Source organism: Brassica napus, chromosome C3, assembly GCF_020379485.1.
Source record: "Brassica napus cultivar Da-Ae chromosome C3, Da-Ae, whole genome shotgun sequence".
Taxonomy (NCBI): domain Eukaryota; kingdom Viridiplantae; phylum Streptophyta; class Magnoliopsida; order Brassicales; family Brassicaceae; genus Brassica; species Brassica napus.
Genome location: NC_063446.1, coordinates 28,902,771 through 28,922,474, shown reverse-complemented (window position 1 = coordinate 28,922,474; position 19,704 = coordinate 28,902,771). Strand labels below are relative to the sequence as shown.

Below are 19,704 nucleotides of genomic sequence, written 5' to 3'. Positions count from 1 at the left end.
ATGTTTTACTTTGGTCAATTTACTTTGTTTGATATTGGTTTCTATTTTATTTTTAAATGAATATTGTTTTGGAAATGTTGACATTTTTGAAAATAATTATTTGTCATAATATAATTGTTTGTTTTAAATTTCGTGTGGACATCTTAAGTGACTTATAGCGTCAACGTTTTTATTACATAGCCTAAACTTTTATATAATATAGATTTATGTTAAATTTACAAATATTTTGTATATATATGAGTTAATTCCATTTTAATTATTTATTTAGTAGTTTGCCTTTTTGATATTGAATTCCATTTTGTATTCAAATAATAAATTTTGAAAATTTTAACATTTTAAAAAATGCTAAACTAAAATTATGATTTTTATATTTTGATTGGTTGTTTATAACCCTCTTTGTATATTCTCAATAGCTTTTAACCTCAGTTCTTATATAGTAAATAAAATGATAAGTTAGCATTGTGTTGGTGTTTTAGAAATATGATGTGAACATTCTCAATATTTTATACCTTCAATTTATACATAGCATAAGTTATTTTTGAATATGTTCATTAGCATATAGCCTAAAATAAATTTATTTACTTATAATTTTTTGAAAGACTTGCATATTTTAAATTAATTATTATTTTGTATTTATATGTTTATGTTAAATTTTGAAAAATATTTTCTATATTAAGTTAAATTATTTATAATGTATTATTTTTGTTAACTTAACTATGATATTGGTTTCTGTTTTATTTTGGAAAAAACAATTTTGGAAAATATAAACATTTTTAAAATAATAAATGAAATAACTATGTATCATATTTTGATTGACCGTTTAACATGCTACGTGAACACTCTCAATGGCTTATAGCCTCAATTTTTATATAGTATAGATAGCAAAAATTAATATGATGATTTTTCATAATTTGATTGGTGGTTTTAATCCTATATGGACGTTCCTAGTGGCTTATAACCTCAACTTTTATATACTATATAATTTTTTTTTTAATTCTGTCATAATACATTTTTAAATTAATTATTTTTGGTAATTTTTAAGGTTATTTTTTGAAATTATGCTATATATTAAGCTAACTTATCTATCATGTTTTTACTTTTGTAAGTTTTACATATTTGATGCTTGTTTATTTTTTATTTAGAAATAAATAACTTTTTGGAAATTTTGACATTTTAAAAACTAATAAAATAAAATAATGATTTGTCATAATACGATTGGTTGTTTAACATCATAATTTATAGCCTCAACTTTTATATACTTTTTGATCGATAACTGTTTGCTGAGTGAACTGAATTAAGAACTTGTGAGAAAACACCTTGTAACTTGTTTTGTTGTTGATGACCAAGAAGTTCTTAATCTTATAGACTACACCAGCATTTAAATCATCTTCATAGCATGCTATATGATTAGCTGGTATGAAGGTATTGGATTGTTGTTCCCTGTAAAATTTGTGTCAAACAAACAATGTCGTGCTTTTAAAATTTTAAATTGAGAATGTCTAAATAAAAAAAATTATTACTTTTGATCAATAAGAAATAACTCGAGACCCATAAGCAAACCACCCTTGTTGATGTTACGTGCTTCCCAAAAGTGAACCACTCAATCAAGAACTTCATTTTTATTCAAACCTTTTCTAAAATAATCGAAAACTAAAGAAGTAGCAGAAGCAATCATTGTGTAAATATCTATTTTCTCTTTTCAATATCTCTCTTTTCCTCAAAGTAAATCTTGAAAAATTTTAGAACAAATTAACAAAATAACCTAGTAGTATATATGGATTATTAATTTCGTTTTCAATACAATTTTGGAAATTTTGACATTTTAAAAACTAATAAACTAAAAATGTTGATTTGTCATCATACTATTAGTCGTTTTAAATCCTACGTAGACGCCCTCAAAAGCTTATAACCTCAACTTTTATATAGTATAGATAGCCTACTTTATTAGATAATATACATCTTTTATTAATAAGTAATATAGTATTTAAGGCTATGTGTTGACTTTTAAAATTTTGATTTTTAAATCTAATAATTATATATCTACATTAAGTATTAGAACTTATATTTTCTGTTAATATACATTAATTTGGAAATCATGACATTTTAAAAACTAATAATTTTTTTAATAAGCCTACTTTATTAGATAATATACATTTTTGGAAATATTAACATTTAATTTGATTTTTCATATTTTTATTGGTGGTTTTAAATCCTACATGGACGCGTCCTAAGGATTATAGTCTTTTTTACTTTTTATTTTCCATTTTATTATAACAATTAACATTTTAAAGCAAGTTGTAAAATGTTAATATTTATTATTTTAGTTTAAATTATATATGGATTATTAATTTGGTTTTCAATACAATTTTGGAAACTTTGACATTTTAAAAAATAATAAACTAAAAATTCTGATTTGTCATCATACTATTAGTCGTTTTAAATCCTACGTGGACGTCATCAACGGCTTATAGCCTCAACTTTTACATCGTACAGACTAGATTTTCAACTCGCGCTACGCGGGAGTTTATTTTAATAATTTGTATCATTTTACATTAATTTTAAGATAATGAAGTATAATTGGTTTATATATATTTTTATATGAAGTTTTATTTAAAGTATGCTTTATTATTTTTTCTATTTATATTTTTATACAATTATATTCTTTAAAAAATTAATGTTTAGATATCTTTTTTTGTATATGTAAATGTGCAAGTGTATTTATAATCTTGTTTATATTATTTATTAATCTTATTTTTTTCAAAAAAGATTGATCATTCTATTCATAATAAAAAATAGTACACTTTATAATTATTTTTATTTTATTTTTTTATCTATCTTTCTATTTTAAAAACCATAAGAAAATTAATGCTTATGCACAATATCTAGCTTTACTTCTATTTGAAAAAACATAAGAAAATTAATGCATATGCACAATATCTAGCTTTACTTTGTATTTACCATTTTTTTACAAAGAAAGTAAAAGTATTATATATTTTTGTGAATATCTGTATTTGAAATACTCATACTAAGTCGCTTAAATGCATATGTGTTAGTATTTTATTTAGAGTTCAATCTTAATAAATATTTTTGTAAAATTTAAATAGTAATTTTATTTTAGATATAATAAAAAGAGAAATAAATATATATATACAACTTTAAACTAGTGATAAATATTTTTTTATTTATTAAAATAAACACATATACATAAAAAATATTAAATACATCTTCTACTTGATCTTGTTAAAATATTAATTAATGGCGTGATTATGATGTTTTATTAGTTCATATCATATTTCATAAATTTAGATAACATATTTTCCAACTAACGAATATATAATGAATATTTTTCATATCTTTATTCTCTGTTGTCGAGGGCCTGAGACTATATTCTAATGCCAATATTATTTGTAAATATTATTTGAATTTTTAACTAATTTATTTTAATTTACAGCATCTTTGATTTTTTTATGTCGTCATATATATTAATAACATTTTGTTTCAAATATCTTTCATTGATAGAACTCGTGTGAGATCATTTTTAGTTTTATATGTTATGTTAATTGTTTTAATAAATTTTCATAAGCATATGTCTTATAAATTTTATCGGTGAATTACACTAAAGACTTATGAAAAGTCACCATATAGTTTGCATAATTTTTAATGACCATATTTTAAAAATAAAACTTATTGATTATAGAATATGTAGAGTTTTTTCTTAAAATCATATTTGATTAGTTTAATCAATATTTTTATAATGATTTTCTTAAAAACATATATGTCAAAATTTATTAAATTTTAATTGTTGATTACTAAATAACTATGTTTATTCATTTATTGATAAAAACAGCATGAGAACACATAGATAAATGATTTGAAAAAATATAGATAAACGACCTGTTTAACAGTATATTTCTTACATAAGTAAATTATTGTTTCCTTCACTTATTTTTAACAGAGCTTTGTAACTTATTGTAAACTAAATAATAAATTGTCTCAGTAAAAAAAGAATCACAATCAACCATTATTTTTCTAAGGAACTCATATAACATATTATAAATTTATAATATTTTATAGCTGAGACCAATAAAAATAAAATACAAATACTAAATTTCAGTTTACCTTTATATTTATTTGATCATATAACGTATTATGATATTAATTATTTATTTTATTTTGATTTATAAGCTATTTGTATGTTTTGACATACTTTAAGACATAATTTTATAATTCTGACTTTAATTAATGAAGAGTTAGCTTATATATCAAGTAAGCATTTTTTTTATTTTTGTTTTGTTTTAGTTTTTTTAGAAACTTTAAGATTTATAAGAATATTAACTTAAGATACTGACTTTAAATATTTTTATTTGTATTTTCAGTTATTTCTGATTTTTAAAGCATATAGTATTATAGTCCATATCATATTAAAGGTTACATACATAATTAGATTTTTTCTTGTCAATCTCTTATTATATTAAGTTTTCAATAATTAGCTATAAATATCAATCTAACTTTTAAGATAATTTTTACAAATTTTAATTTAACTTTTTATAGTTTTGTGCTGATTTTTATTTATTTTTACATACATGATTATTTATAAATATTTTTTAAAAACTTTATTTCTTTTTGAATATTTTTATTTTTGTTAATTTTTTGTTTAATTTCACATACATACTTATTTTATATATCAAGTTAATTATTTTTAATAAAATAATATTTTTATTTACTTTATCAAATTAAGATGCTTATTTTTATATTATTATAATGATATTTTTAAATTCTATGTGAACACTTAAATAATATATATCCTCAATTTTGAAATCATATGTAATGAAAAAGTGACTTAGATTTACATTGTCTTTATTATTTGAAATCCTTATATTTTTAAGATTATTTTTGTTACTTAATTTTATGTTGATCTTCCAAACGTTTATTTTTTATAACAAACTGATTCTTTTAGTTATTTGGCAATTTTGTTTACTAAATTTATTATTGATATTTTTTTGAAAGAAATAGCTTCCATTTTGAAATCATATTTTATTAGATTCATATGTAATGAAAAGTGCTTTAGATTCATATTGTTTTTATTATTTGAAATTCTTGTATTCTTTAAGATTTTTTTGTTAGTTAATTTTATGTCAGTATTTCAAAGATTTACTTTATATATCAAACTGATTTCCTTAATAATTTTGCCTTTTCACTAAATTGAATAGTAGTTTCTTTTTTATTTTGAAATAAACATTTTTTGAAAATCTTAAAATTTTTAAAATAATAATTAAAATGGTAATTTGACATATTTTGGTGCTTTAAAATAATATATGGATATTCTCAATGATTCTCAATATCTGGGATGAATCTACATATATTATCTCACTAGGTGTTTTGTCCACATATGCGGGCATAATCTTCTTATAAATACTTATTAGTTTATGTTTTATTAATTCAAAAACCACGTAATATGTTATTAGCTACGTTTTAAAAAAAATTAAATCAAACATCAAATTATTTATATATGACAAAAAAAATTAATTAAAATATCTATGCTTATCATTGTGTTTACATTTTAAAAATTAATTTTTTCATTAGAAACATTTTAGAAAATATCTTTATACAAATATTTTTGCTTGATTACTATTTAATTATATATTATTTTATATCTTATTTTTTAACTTTTTATTATAGAAAATATTATTTCAAGATAACAACACAATATATAAGAATTATCTTATTTTTAAAATCTAATATTATTTGTACTTTTTTGAACGACTATCTAATATTATTAATACAAAATTCATTTTAAATTATATAATAATTTATATACAAATTCAAAAAAAATATAAACGATATTAATCACTCTAACTTTTAATGTAGATGCTGAGAGCATATTAGTTTTGCAGAACACTGCAAGTCGTCGAATGGATCATGTTGTTTTGCTATCTTTTTTTTTTGCATTCCTGGTCAGATATTATCTCTACTACTACACATGCTATCTACAGTATCTGCTCTTTTAATTTCAGTAACCCACTTTAACGTCAGAATTCAAAAGATGAAAGGCTTTTGATTTATCAACAGATGCAAGATCCTGCTAAGGTTTCAGACAAAATCGATGAGCTTGTATCACAACTTGTGATTGCAAACTTAGACAAAGAGATTCTGCAGCATAAGTTACTCCACAAGGAGCAGCAGTTTCATGAAGTCTCCCAGCCCATAGAGCTGTTGAAGAAGTTAGTCATGTTGCTGGAGATGGAGAAGGAAGTGGCTATGGAGGAGAAAACTAATCTTGGATACAAAGTAACTTCTCTCTTGGAGGAGAACAGAAAGCTAGCTACAGAAGCGTTGTTAATGAAGAAAGAAGCTGTTGGGGTTGCTAGGGTGTGCGACCACTTCCACAATGTCTGCTTTCTCCAGGGCTGCATCTACTCGCTTCAGGCATCGAGAAACTCTGAGCCTGTATATGATAAGGTCTCAGCCGAGTGCTTTGGCCTGGATAAGCATAATACCAAGAATAAGTAGAATAAAACAGAAAAGAAAACTGGATTCAAGTGGTTGAAGAAGGCTGAACAACATTAACCTGTTTACAAAGTGCAGCCTTAACCCATACGCTACACCATGCTGCACTTTCAGCTTGCCTAATAAGTCGATGTCGATCCTTTGTAGTATTAGTAAGTTATGTCATACATGGCTGTGTATGTTCTACCACCTTGTTACATATAATGCTTTTCAGTGAATCGTCCTGATGCACAGTTTGTTCCAGCCTGAAAACTATATGTGACTACTCAATCTACAAATATGAGTTGTTTACATGACTAACTAATCTAGTAAACACAACAATGTCATGACCTTCCCACCCACATATGCGCAGTGGACGATTACTGTGAGAAATGAGAATGGCCAGAAGATACTTATTGAAGTAGGTTCATGAGTATTGTTTACGAGTGATAATTAAAGATATGCAGCTTGTTGTCTGGACCGTCTCTAGGACCAAAATAATGTCATTAACTTTAATGATATCACATGAATAAGATATACAGGGTAATCTCATTACCTCTTGCTATACTAATAACTTCTACAACATACTTTGCCACTCTTGAAAAACCTTCTACCCAGAGGAAGAGATTACTGCCAAGATCTTGCAGAGACAAAGGAACTACCCCAAAGTGAAAGACACGTAGTGAGCTACCAATATGCATCCAACAGGTCCTCATATTTTGGGGACCAAGGACAATTTCGCAGAAACTTTAATAATTCTTTTACAATTTGGGAACCAATGAATATGCATATTCACTCTTAAGAGTTTGGAAGTCGAAGACCGATGTTTCATTTAGCTAAGTACTGGCTCTGCATCCAACAACCTTCCAAATGTCAGAATACTTTTGTCACATCTACTTCACAGATTTTTTTTTTTTTTTGAAAGTTTGCAATCCAGGCCTGCAAGGATAGTTAAAACACAAATTTTTAAAGAAAATTGGCCTAAACAGAGGTTTCTTTTTTTGTAACAGTCTTAAACAGAGGTTTATAATTAGATTTTGATACTATAAGCAAAATCATTCAGGCCTTCTTTCTGGAGAAACTGAAGCTTATCATCTATTTCGAAGGTACCATACCAAATGAGAGGACAGAGAAACAAGACTTAAGAGGAGTAAACCGGTGGATTCCGATTTGCAAACAGAAACTAGGTTGTTTCCGATCTGTAAGAGAGTTTGAGAGAATATTAGGTTACGGCTAATAAAAATATTAGGCATGGGCATTCACTTTTCAATTCGGTTTGGATTGGTTTTTACCGGGTGCAGGTTCTTCGGGTATTAACCATTTGGATCCATCTAAGTACTTGAATTTTTTTAGTGCAGGTTCAGATAGATTCTTTGCGGGTTTGGTCGGTTCATGTCCTTTTTTTTTTGTCACAAGGTCGGTTCATGTCCATAATTAAAATAATAATACATGTAGTTTTTGAGTTTATAGCGGATTCAAATCGGTTCAGATATTTAAGATTCGAAAAGAACATGAAGTATCTGAAATGGATCCAAAGTACCCTAAATAGACTCCAAAATACTCAAAACCCAAGAAAACACCCAAAAACCTTAAAAATATTCAAATAACCAAAATATTTAAAATTATATCTGAAACTCGAACAGAGGACCGCTAAAATACCCAAAACTTTACCTGAAAATCCAAAATATATTTCTAAAAATCGGAAGTTTTATCCAATACCCAAAACTTTATCCGAAAACACGAATTTGAAACTTAAAAAATATTCGTAATACTGAGAATATACCCAAAATATCCAGATATACCTAATATATACAAAATCTTCCTGGTCTATTAATATCCACATAATCCTGATATTGTTGAGTCTAAAATGTCTCAGTTAATGTAAATTGTCTAGATTTTTTTGGTATGAAGAACTTGAGGTGTTCTGGCGAATTGTGCAGTTTAGTCAGTGAGTATGAGTTTACTTGGAAGAACTGAAAAGTGAAAAGAGAATAAAATACTTTGAACGCATTGTTATTAACCTTACAAGAAACATGAAATTATTTCACAAAACCAAAATTATTGCTAAGATTGAAGAAGAAGTGACTAGTTTGCAAACGTGAAAAAACTAAAACTTGCAAAAAATAACAAAATATATTTTATATATCTTAAATAGTATTGTTATTAAAAATAAAATAAAATTAAAGATATATTCGTTATTAAAAATAAAAAATAAAAAATTTTGTGTATGTTTATGTTTATGTAGAATTTATAAAATTTCTATATATAATAACTATTAATTTATAATGATACCATATATTTACTTAAAATAATTCTAAATATTGTTAATTTATTATTTTATGAAACTATATCCTATTTTATATCGGTTCAGTTCAAAAACAATTTTTGTTGGGAAATTACTAAAAATAGCACATTCATAGTACCACTTTTTATATTTATACTAATCATTTTTACCTTCACTTTTAAAGAGGAAAAAAAACATTTTTAACCATAGCGTTAACTAATGTAAACTTAGAGTTTAGAGTTGAGGGGCGGCGTAGGGTTTTTGCAATATGAAATTTAGGATTCTAATAAATATACAAATAAAAAACTTAAAAAAATAGTTTTAAAAATAATTTTTTGATTATCAAAAATAAATTTAAAAAAATAATTCGAAAAAAATCAAAAAAACTATAGAAATTTTCGAATTTGAAAAATTATATAAAAAATATTTTTTATTTTGTATTTATTTAAATAATTATTTATTATATATATATAGAACAAAAGTATAAGAGTTTTTTGCTAATTAATGAAGAATGTATTTTTGAAAATATTCATTTAGTGGTGGTAAAGATGAATAAGGGTACCATGAAAGTGGTAAACATGAAATTATCCTTTTGAAAATGTGTCTTTAGTGGTGGTAAACATGAATAATGGTCCCAGGAAAGTGGTAAACATGAAAATTCTCTTTTTTGATCCATGTTTGTTAATTTATTAATTGAAAAATTATCAAAAAAATCAAATTCATAATACCATTTTTCATATTCACGCTAACCATTTTTACCCACACTTTTAAGGAAGGACAAAAGACATTTATAATCTTAGGGTTAACTAATCTAGATTTAAGGTATAGGGTTGAGGGATGAGATAAGGTTTTTGAAATGTGAAATTTATGATTCTAATAAATATATAAATAAGTATTAAAATAAAATAAAAATATATATAAATAAGTATTAAACAAGCTTGACACGCTTTGAGCAGTTCCTTAATGACGCTGATTTATGTGTTGAAATGGTTTCAAAGTCATATAAATACACATATTTTATTGCAGTATCCTTTCTCTTAGTTGGTCTTGCTGTGGCTCTGGCCCTTCTTTTTCACAGAGACCAATGTTCCAAGATTTTGTCTTAATATGAAAGATCTTGTGTTTTTTTTAATCTTCTTGTGGTGTAGGGTGGATCTAATCCCATTTATGAGGGGAAAACTGAGCTTGACTCCAGTTCTGAAAGAGCTGAATGTAGGTTTTTTATGAAAACTGGGACCTGTAAATATGGAGATGCTTGCAAATACAGTCATCCAAAAGAAAGGATGTTACTATCACCAACAAATCTCTTTTAACCCTGTGGTTCTCCCAGCTAGACCAGTAGTTCTCTTGTCTCCCTTTGTTTTACTGCCAACAAGATCTTTCTGTTTATTTCATCAGCATCAATTGAGCTTCTGGTGACACCGATGACTCTGCATTTGTTGTGCTCAGGGACAACCAGCATGTGGTAGCTTCAAGGCCTATGGATTCAGCAAGTATGGAGCAAGCTGCAAATTTGATCACCAGTGCCAGTAAACCCTTATCATTATGAAGGCTTGACCATGCCTTCTCTGCCTACTGCTTATGTGCATATTAAATATAAAAAAAGCAGAATAGCAACACTGGAAATATCCATAGACAGAAACAAACCGACCAGAGCATCAAAAGGTCTGGTCTCTTCTCTAGCAAACTGTTAAAAATAAAAATGCCTTACAGGCTTTATTCAGAGACGATCCAACACCCAAATATTAGAAGAACACTCATAACCACAAACACCAAGGCTGTGTCTAGGCTGTTTTTGTTGGACCGCTTCTTCCATGGCTTGTGGCTGGGTAGAGATCAGGGTTAGGATCTGTGCTTGTTCTCCTCCTTCACTTCCTTGTCCAAGTTCCATTCCTTGTGTTTCAGTTTCAATCTGTGGTGCTGCGTCCTCCGACTGCACTTCTTCCATGGCATGTGGCTGGGGTAGGGATCATGGTTTGGATCTGTGCTTGTTCCACTACAAGAAAACAGCGATATTCTGACGGACATTCCGACGGAAAATGAAATCCTCGGAATATACCGAGGAATTTCCGAGGAAATTCCGAGGAAACACAAAATTGGGTTTCCTCGGAATTTCCTCGGAATATACCGACGGAATTCCGAGGAAACTACAGTCCGTCGGAATATTCCGAGGAAATTCCGAGGAAAACTCTGTTCCTCGGAAAAAACCGATGAATTCCGAGGAAATATTATAGCCGTTGGAGAGCCGTTGGGGGATTTTACAAAATTCCGAGGAAATTCCGACGAACTAGTTTTGTCCGTCGGAATTCCGTCGGAATTTCCTCGGTATGTCGGCAGGATTTAAACTATAAATACAAGCACTCCTCTTCCTCTTCATTCACTTCATATCTTCATCCTCCCTCTTACTCTATTTACACACGAATTTGATTCATAAAAAATATGTCTTCTTCAAATTATTTTCGTTCTTGGATCGATCGACCTCATTTGGATCCGAACACGAGATTGCTTACGGAAGAATACCAACGAGGTATAACTGAATTCATGGGGTTAGTTCACCGACAACCGGAAGCAAAAACAGGTATGTTAAGATGTCCTTGCTCTAATTGTAAAAATAGAAAGGTTATTAAAGAGTGGGATGTTTGGACTCATCTATATTTGAGTGGGTTTACACGAAGTTACAAAATTTGGTATCATCATGGGGAAACTGATTATGAACATGGTAGTACTAGTGAACCTCAGCCAGCGGTTAGATTAGAAGAACCAATTAGAACGGATGTAGATTATGGTGTAGGTACTGAGCAGATGGTAAATGATCATTTTAGAGGGGAAGATTTACCCAATGCAGAAGCTAGGAGATTTTATGATATGTTGGATGCTGGAAAGCAACCATTGTACGAAGGTTGCAGAGATGGTCATTCAGCTTTATCATCTGCTACAAGATTGATGGGCATTAAAACAGATTATAATTTGGCTGAAGACTGTGTGGATGCGATTGCTGATTTTGTAAAAGGTATTCTACCCGAGGATAATGTAGCTCCTGGTTCATACTACGAGGTTCAGAAACTCGTAGCTGGTCTTGGTTTATCGTATCAGGTAATAGATGTATGCAGCGACAACTGCATGATTTATTGGAGGGTGGATGAACAGCGGGTTACATGCAAATTTTGTGGAAAGCCTCGTTATAAAGATACAATTGGAAGAGTTCCAGTGCCATATAAAAGGATGTGGTATTTACCTTTGACGGAAAGGTTGCAGAGGTTGTATCTGTCTGAACGCACAGCGCAACCAATGAGATGGCATGCGGAGCACTCAACAGATGGTGAGATCAGACATCCTTCAGATGCAAAAGCGTGGAAGCATTTCCAATCAAAGTATCCCGACTTTGCGTATGAGAGAAGAAATGTCTACCTTGGATTATGTACTGATGGTTTCAGTCCGTTTGGCAAGAGTGGAAGACAGTATTCTCTATGGCCCGTCATTCTTACACCATACAACCTCCCCCCAAACTTGTGCTTGCGACGAGAGTTTTTGTTTCTCTCGATTCTCGTTCCCGGACCAGAGCATCCTAAGAGATCACTTGATGTGTTTCTTCAGCCACTAATATATGAGTTGCAACAACTATGGGCTCAAGGTGCTGAAACATACGATGTTTCGTGTAAAGAAAACTTTCAAATGCGGGCAGTACTAATGTGGACAATAAGTGATTTTCCAGCATATGGTATGTTGTCTGGATGGACAACGCATGGAAGGCTATCATGTCCATATTGTCAAGATAACACTGATGCTTTCCAACTAAAGCACGGAAGGAAAACGTGTTGGTTTGACTGTCACAGGAGATTCCTACCACCTGATCATCCATATCGTAGGAGTAGGAATTTGTTTACGAAGAACAAGAGGGTGTTTGACAGTCCACCTCCGGAAATTTGTGGGAAAGATTTGAAGATACAACTAAGAGATTTTGGTGCAGAAAGGACGCCAGAAGTCGGTGGACATGAGCGTTTTCCGGTAGATGCTGTTGGAGAACTACATAACTGGCACAAAAAAAGTATTTTCTGGGATCTGCCATACTGGGAGGATCATCTGCTAAGGCATAATTTAGATGTCATGCATATTGAGAAGAACTTTTTTGACAATCTCATGAACACGATCCTTAATGTTCAAGGTAAAACAAAGGATAATTTGAAGTCAAGACTGGATTTAGTCGATATATGTGCTCGTTCAGAACTTCATGTTGATGAGAATGGTAGGGCTCCTTTTCCCATATACCGACTTGATGCAGCGGGAAAAGATGCGTTCTTTGATTGGATTTCAAACGATGTGGAATTTCCAGACGGTTACGCATCAAATTTGCGTAACTGTATCGACAGAAAGGAAGGAAAGTTTACTGGCTTGAAAAGCCACGATTGCCATGTAATGATGCAGCGCCTCCTTCCGTTCGCCTTCAAGGAAATATTACCACGAAATGTTCATGAAGCAATTGCAGGGATAAGTGGTTTCTTCCGCGATTTATGCACGAGATCAGTGACTCTTGAAGGTATTGAAAATTTGAAGACTAACATAGCCGTGATTCAGTGCAACCTTGAGAAGATATTTCCTCCCTCATTTTTTGATGTTATGGAGCATCTTGTTATTCACCTGGCAAGAGAATTGGAACTTGGTGGTCCTGTGCAGTATAGATGGATGTATCTGTATGAGCGGTATATGTTCCATTTGAAGAAGATGGTGAAAAATTTAAGTAGGGTGGAAGGTTCTATAGTCGCACAGATGATCAATGAAGAAACTTCAAACTTTGCCGAGTACTACTTTCCAGCAGAAGTTCAGACCAAAAACAGAAGACCTGCTCGGCATGATGATAGAGGCGAACGGGCAACATATCATGTTACGGTTCCAGACATTTTCACAGACGTTGGACGACTTAGCGGAAAACCAAAGGACCGTCGACTTACTGAGCAGGAGCGCAGTCATTTGCAAACATATTTGCTCACCAACTGCGAAGACGTTCTTCAATATGAGAGGTAAATAAATGAGCTTACAAATTTTTATTTTAACAAGTTGAAATTTAAATCTTAATTAATTACATTATTGTCATCATATACAGGATTTTCATGGCAGAAAAGCGGTTCGAGTATAGATACGCCACAGAGGACGAACTAGAAGAAATGAAGCAGAGAGAATTTACTGGATGGATGTTTACTTATGTGAGTGCTTTAAACAAATTAAAATATATTTTATCACATATTTATACTAATTCACATTTATTGATATAATATATATATATGTGCTATTAATAGGTGTCTGCTGGTTTGGCCAGAGGTGAAACATTTGACGATTGGATACGTGAGATGGTCGTTGGACCAAACTTTGTTGTGAAGTCATATCCGAGATTTTGTACTCGAGGATATGCATTCACAACTCAGAAGAGGAGACGTTCGAGTACGACTTATGATGCTGGCGTTTGTTCTGCATCAGGAGATGATGTATACTACGGACACATACATGAGATTTTGGAAATCAAGTATTTGGGCATGGTTGGATTGCGCTGTACTGTTTTCTATTGTGATTGGCACGACAACACCCCAGATCGAGGTGTGAGAACAGATGCATTTGGTGTTACATCAGTAAATTCGAGGCGAAAGCTGCAATATTATGATCCTTTCATTCTTGCTTCCCAGGCCGATCAGGTAATTAAATGTTAATTATTCAGAATGATTCATCATCATGTGTATTAATTTATAATTTTTCTAAATGTTACAGGTTTGTTATATCAAGTACCCCCGGGTAAGGAACAGAGATGATCCATGGGTTACTGTTACAAGACTCAACCCGAGAGGCCGAGTTCAGGGAAGTTCTGAGCTGGAAGACCCACTACAACCAAGCACATCCGGCAACTGTAGTGCAGCAGAAGATTTAGCTGGAGTTGGCCTTGTAGTCGATTTAACCGACTTTGGAGAGGAAGCCGTCGTTCACGTAGAGGATGAACCAGTAATTGGAGAGTTTCACCAAGATCCAGATTCAGATTCATCTGGTGATGATGACTCGGAAACAGACTACCATTGAACTTATTTTTTTTTTTTTAAGAAATACCGAGGAAATTCCGAGGAACACTTGATATAACCTCTTTCCTTGGATAATAGTTATTTGGTTTATCTAGCAAGGCAAAGCTGAATACGAATTAAAAGCTACACAAAACACAACCAAATAAAACAAAGAAACCATGTAAAAGAAATACGAACTCATAATTAAGAAACCTAAAAAAAAACTCAGTTCAAAATTAACAGAAAATAAGACCATAAAACGTTAGAATAGAAAAGAAAATAAAATAGCCGGTGATAGCTCCTACTCCTCGTCTCCTGCTCCAGATGTTCCTGCATCGTTGGGTCTCTTGGACCTCTTTCTTACCCTGTGTGTACCACTCGAACCCGAACCAGAGCTGGATGGAGAGTTGTCCCGATGAACTACATCATCCTTTTGGCAACGACACGGCCTGATACGTGAAATGGCAGCCCAGATCTTGTGTAGCATGTCGTTGTTTGTCTTTATGCTCTGATCTCTCCAATGTTGTTGCTGGCGCGAAGTGGCGTTCGGTGGAAGCTCTTGCAGCTTGTACTGGCTGGAGTCTGATGGGAGTAGCTGATGGGGTTGTGAATCATCTGGAATGGCTTGTGCAGCCTCATCTTGTCCTTCTTCATCAACCACGCCCTTGCCTTTGGTCTGATATTTTGGCGTGAAGAAGGATGGCTTGTCTACTAGTGCGGTAGCAGGGGGTAGAAACTCAACTGCAGCCTCTGAAAGTAGAGCAGTCAGGCCGATCTGAGGCAGGTGGCAGTAGAGTGTTTTCTTCGCTCGGTCCTGGAATACGTAGACGTAAGGACCATCCCGATCGATCCTCGAGTGGGGACCAGCTATGAACTCCTTACTTACTAGAGAAATGACATCCAGGTAGTTCCAAGCAATGTTGTTCGATCTGTCCAGTGCTACCTGGTGGTTCTCACAGTCTACACCCACATGTCTAAGGATCCGAGTAATCACTGCACCAAATCCACATGCATTGCTCTTGGATTTGGTTACTTTCCCCTTGTATCCTGCTAAGTTTGCGGCCAGCACCGCTCCCATGTTGAAGGCAGTAGCAGGTGGGAATGTAGAGTTTCCAAATGCCGGTAGCAAATGCCTCACACCTTGGTACAGGAGGCACAACTCCCATTGCGTGACTGATGCGGCTGTGGTTGTCCCGTATAGCAATGAGCCAATGAGGCGTGTCGCATATCTCAGTACTGGGCTCCGGATAAGTGACTCCTTTGCCTGAGAAGATCTATAAACCCCTGTGCCAATCGTTTCCCAGAAGTTCAACAGCTCTGAAGTCCAATAAAGACCATATGTCCTCTCCCCCGCACTCAATCCAAATAGTCCGCAGAGGTCTGTGAAAGATACCTCATAGTATACTTTCTGCACTACGAATGCCAGAAAACCTTCCTGATGGCTATCATCGGGACGGGTGACGTATGCGGATGCTATGAACTGGCGTACCAACTCCGGATAAGTGGGTTCCTTGAGGTTGCATAGTTGGCCTAGACCCATGTTCTGGAACAGTCCTTCAATGTCTGCTTTGATTCCCAATATTGTCATCGTCTCAGGACATGCTAGTTGTGTAGCCGGAACGGCTACCTTCTTCATGTTGTTGTAGTGGGTGGTATCAGACTTATCCCACTTCTTTGGCCTTTGCTTCTCCAGCTGTGACGAACCCGCTTCTTGTGTGTTTTTCTTTGCTGATGTTTTCGTGCGCTTCATTCTCTACAAAATAGAATCATTGCTCTCAACATGGTTATAATCAATTAAGAAGGCAAAGCTGAACATGAAAATGAAAAGCAAAATCGAGTTGTGATAAAAAAAAACGAAATTGAAAAAAATTCTCTATCCCTAAATCATCTCAAATCATGTTCCAAACTCGTTGATCACAGACAATTGTGTTCTATTCCATGTTTAAACATCTGTTTCATGCATATTTGATCAAGGAATCAACACGGAAATAAGAAATTCACAAAACCCAAAAAATTGCTCAAGAACACGATTTCAGAATGTGGAGATTCGCGGAGTATACCTGTCTTAGGGTGAAGACGAGTGTAGGAATCAGGTAGAGCTCGAAAAATCAAGTGGAATAGAGCCCAAAATTGTTCAAATCGGATGATTATAGAGAGAGAAAGGGGGGGCGAATTATAGGGGAAATCGGAGGGGATGAGAGTTCTAAGGTTTAGATCCAAAAAAGGTCGGGTTTTGCCTTATAATTCTGTTTTCCGAACACGCATCGATCGATGCGTTTTGTTTCTATAACGCATCGATCGATCACATTCTTACGGCCCGGGCCATCTTGGTAATCGATCGATGCGTTTTTGTTCTATAACGCATCGATCGATGCGTTTTTAAAAAAACATACAAGATTTTCCGAGGAAATTCCGAGGAACAATTCAGATTGTCGATCGATCGATGGGATACTCTCATCGATCGATCACAATCTTACGGCCCGGTCCATCCTAGTAATCGATCGATGCGTTTGTGTTCTATAACGCATCGATCGATGCATTTTTAAAAAAACATACAAGATTTTCCGACGAAATTCCGAGGAACAATTCAGATTGTCGATAGATCGATGGGTTACTCTCATCGATCGATCACAATCTTACGGCCCCGTAAATCCTAGTAATCGATCGATGCGTTTTTGTTCTATAACGCATCGATCGATGCATTTTTAAAAAAACATACAAGATTTTCCGATGAAATTCCGAGGAACAATTCAGATTGTCGATAGATCGATGGGTTAATCTCATCGATCGATCACAATCTTACGGCCCGGTCCATCCTAGTAATCGATCGATGCGTTTTTGTTCTATAACGCATCGATCGATGCATTTTTAAAAAAACATACAAGATTTTCCGAGGAAATTCCGAGGAACAATTCAGATTGTCGATAGATCGATGGGATACTCTCATCGATCGATCACAATCTTACGGCCCGGGCCATCTTAGTAATCGATCGATTTGTTTTTGTTCAAAAACGCATCGATCGATGCGTTTTTTTAAAAAAAATTACGTTTTGAAACCCCAAACACTAGTTCGTCGGAATTTCCTCGGAATATTCCGAGGAAATTTCGAGGAAGAAGAGGGTTTCGTCGGAGTTCCCTCGGAATAATCCGAGGAAATTCCGAGGAAATAGGGTTTTTAAACCGAAAACAACGTTTTGCCGTTTGAATAACACCTATATAACCCTTATTAAGTGTCTTACGTTCATTATGAAGTCAAAAATTTGTTCCTTACCGTATAATTAACACTTTTCCGATTGTATGAACGAAATCTCGCAACATAAGAGAAACACTTATACCTTTTAACGAACGGTAAAGGGAATACTTTCAATTAGTTTTGAAATTTGTTATTTCATGGTTTATGCTCATGTATACAAAGAATCCTCAATGGTATGCATTACAATTGTATAAGAAATGAAATACGGCAAAAAAAATTGATGTTTTGAAACCCCAAACACTAGTTCCTCGGTATTTCCTCGGAATATTCCGAGGAAATTCCGACGGATATTTTACTATCTGTCGGAATTTCCTCGGAATATTTTCATTTTACCGGGCAAATATTTCGCGAAAATTGAAATTAGAATTCCGACGGAATTCCGACGGATAATGTCCGTCGGACCCTAGGTTTTATAACCACGAGCCCCTTCTTCTTCCCCATTTCTCTCTTCTTCCTCTGCGCGACTCCTCTCTTTCTCTCCGGCGATTTCCCCCTGAAATCCGACGATATCTCCGGCGATCTCCCTCTTCTCTTACACAAATCATGTAAGGACCCTATCCCACTCTCTTAGGTTCTATTTGTTAGGTTTTTGTGTAGTTTTGATAGATTTTTGTTAGGGTGATTGGTTAGGATTGTGATTTGGTTGTATAATAGGTTTAGAATTGTGATTTGGTTGAATAATTTGTTTTGTTGAATTGATTTAGAATTTTTTTATAATTTTTTTTTTTTTTTGTATTTATAAAATCAATTTTTGTATATAAAATCGATTTTTGTATTTTACAAAACGATTTTTCTATATAAATTCGATTTTTTGGATTTTACAAAAAAAAATTTCTATATAAATTCGATTTTTTGGATTTTACAAAACATTTTAATTATTAAACAATTTTTATTTATTAAAACTATTTTTGTTTATTAGAACTATTTTTATATATTTATTAAAAAAATTTAATATATATAAATCTTTTTCTGTGATTAAATTATTTGGGATTTTTTTTTAATAAAAAAAATTAATTTATATATTTCTGTATTTATTAAATATATTTTTTTAATTTACAGGTCTCATGATGATCAGACCCGGCCTCGACAGCGTCGTGGTCGTGGTGGTACGGGGAGCCAGTCTCGGGATTCCAGCCATTTTCAGGATTCCCCTTCGCCCCACAGCTCCAACCATACATCTCCCTCTGCTGCACCCGCTCATGCTCCTCTCGCTCCCGCTGCTGCATCCGCTCCTGTTCCTCCGGGTCCTCCGGGAGTGATGAGGGTTGCGGAGTTGGTTCAACAGCCCGGTCGTGACCATCTTCCGTATCTCACTCCGTATCCACATGGACGGGGTCAAACATGGTAATTAAACATTTTTTTTTCTTTAAATTTGGATTCATTATTAACCGTTTGTTCTTTTAATAAGGTTCAACCGATCCGGGAACGGGATCAGCGCATGGATCAACCGTATGATGTACTCGGCCCTCGACAGTGGACATCCGACTTTCACTCACTTCCCAACCGACAAGCAGGTTCTGTGGTTTCGTCAGTTTGCGGTAAGTATTCTAATTTTTTACTTATATTTTTAATCTTTAATATAAATTTTCTACTAATTGTGTTTTTTTTTCAGCAAGAGTTCAACTGGAATTCCGATGAGACGCTCT

General features: G+C 32.7%; 1 pseudogene; it reads left to right on the top strand.

Moving 5' to 3' along the window:
• The first annotated feature begins 4,408 nt into the window (after window positions 1-4,408).
• On the top strand, window positions 4,409-9,071 carry LOC106436905 (annotated as a pseudogene).
• Window positions 9,072-19,704: the final 10,633 nt, after the last annotated feature.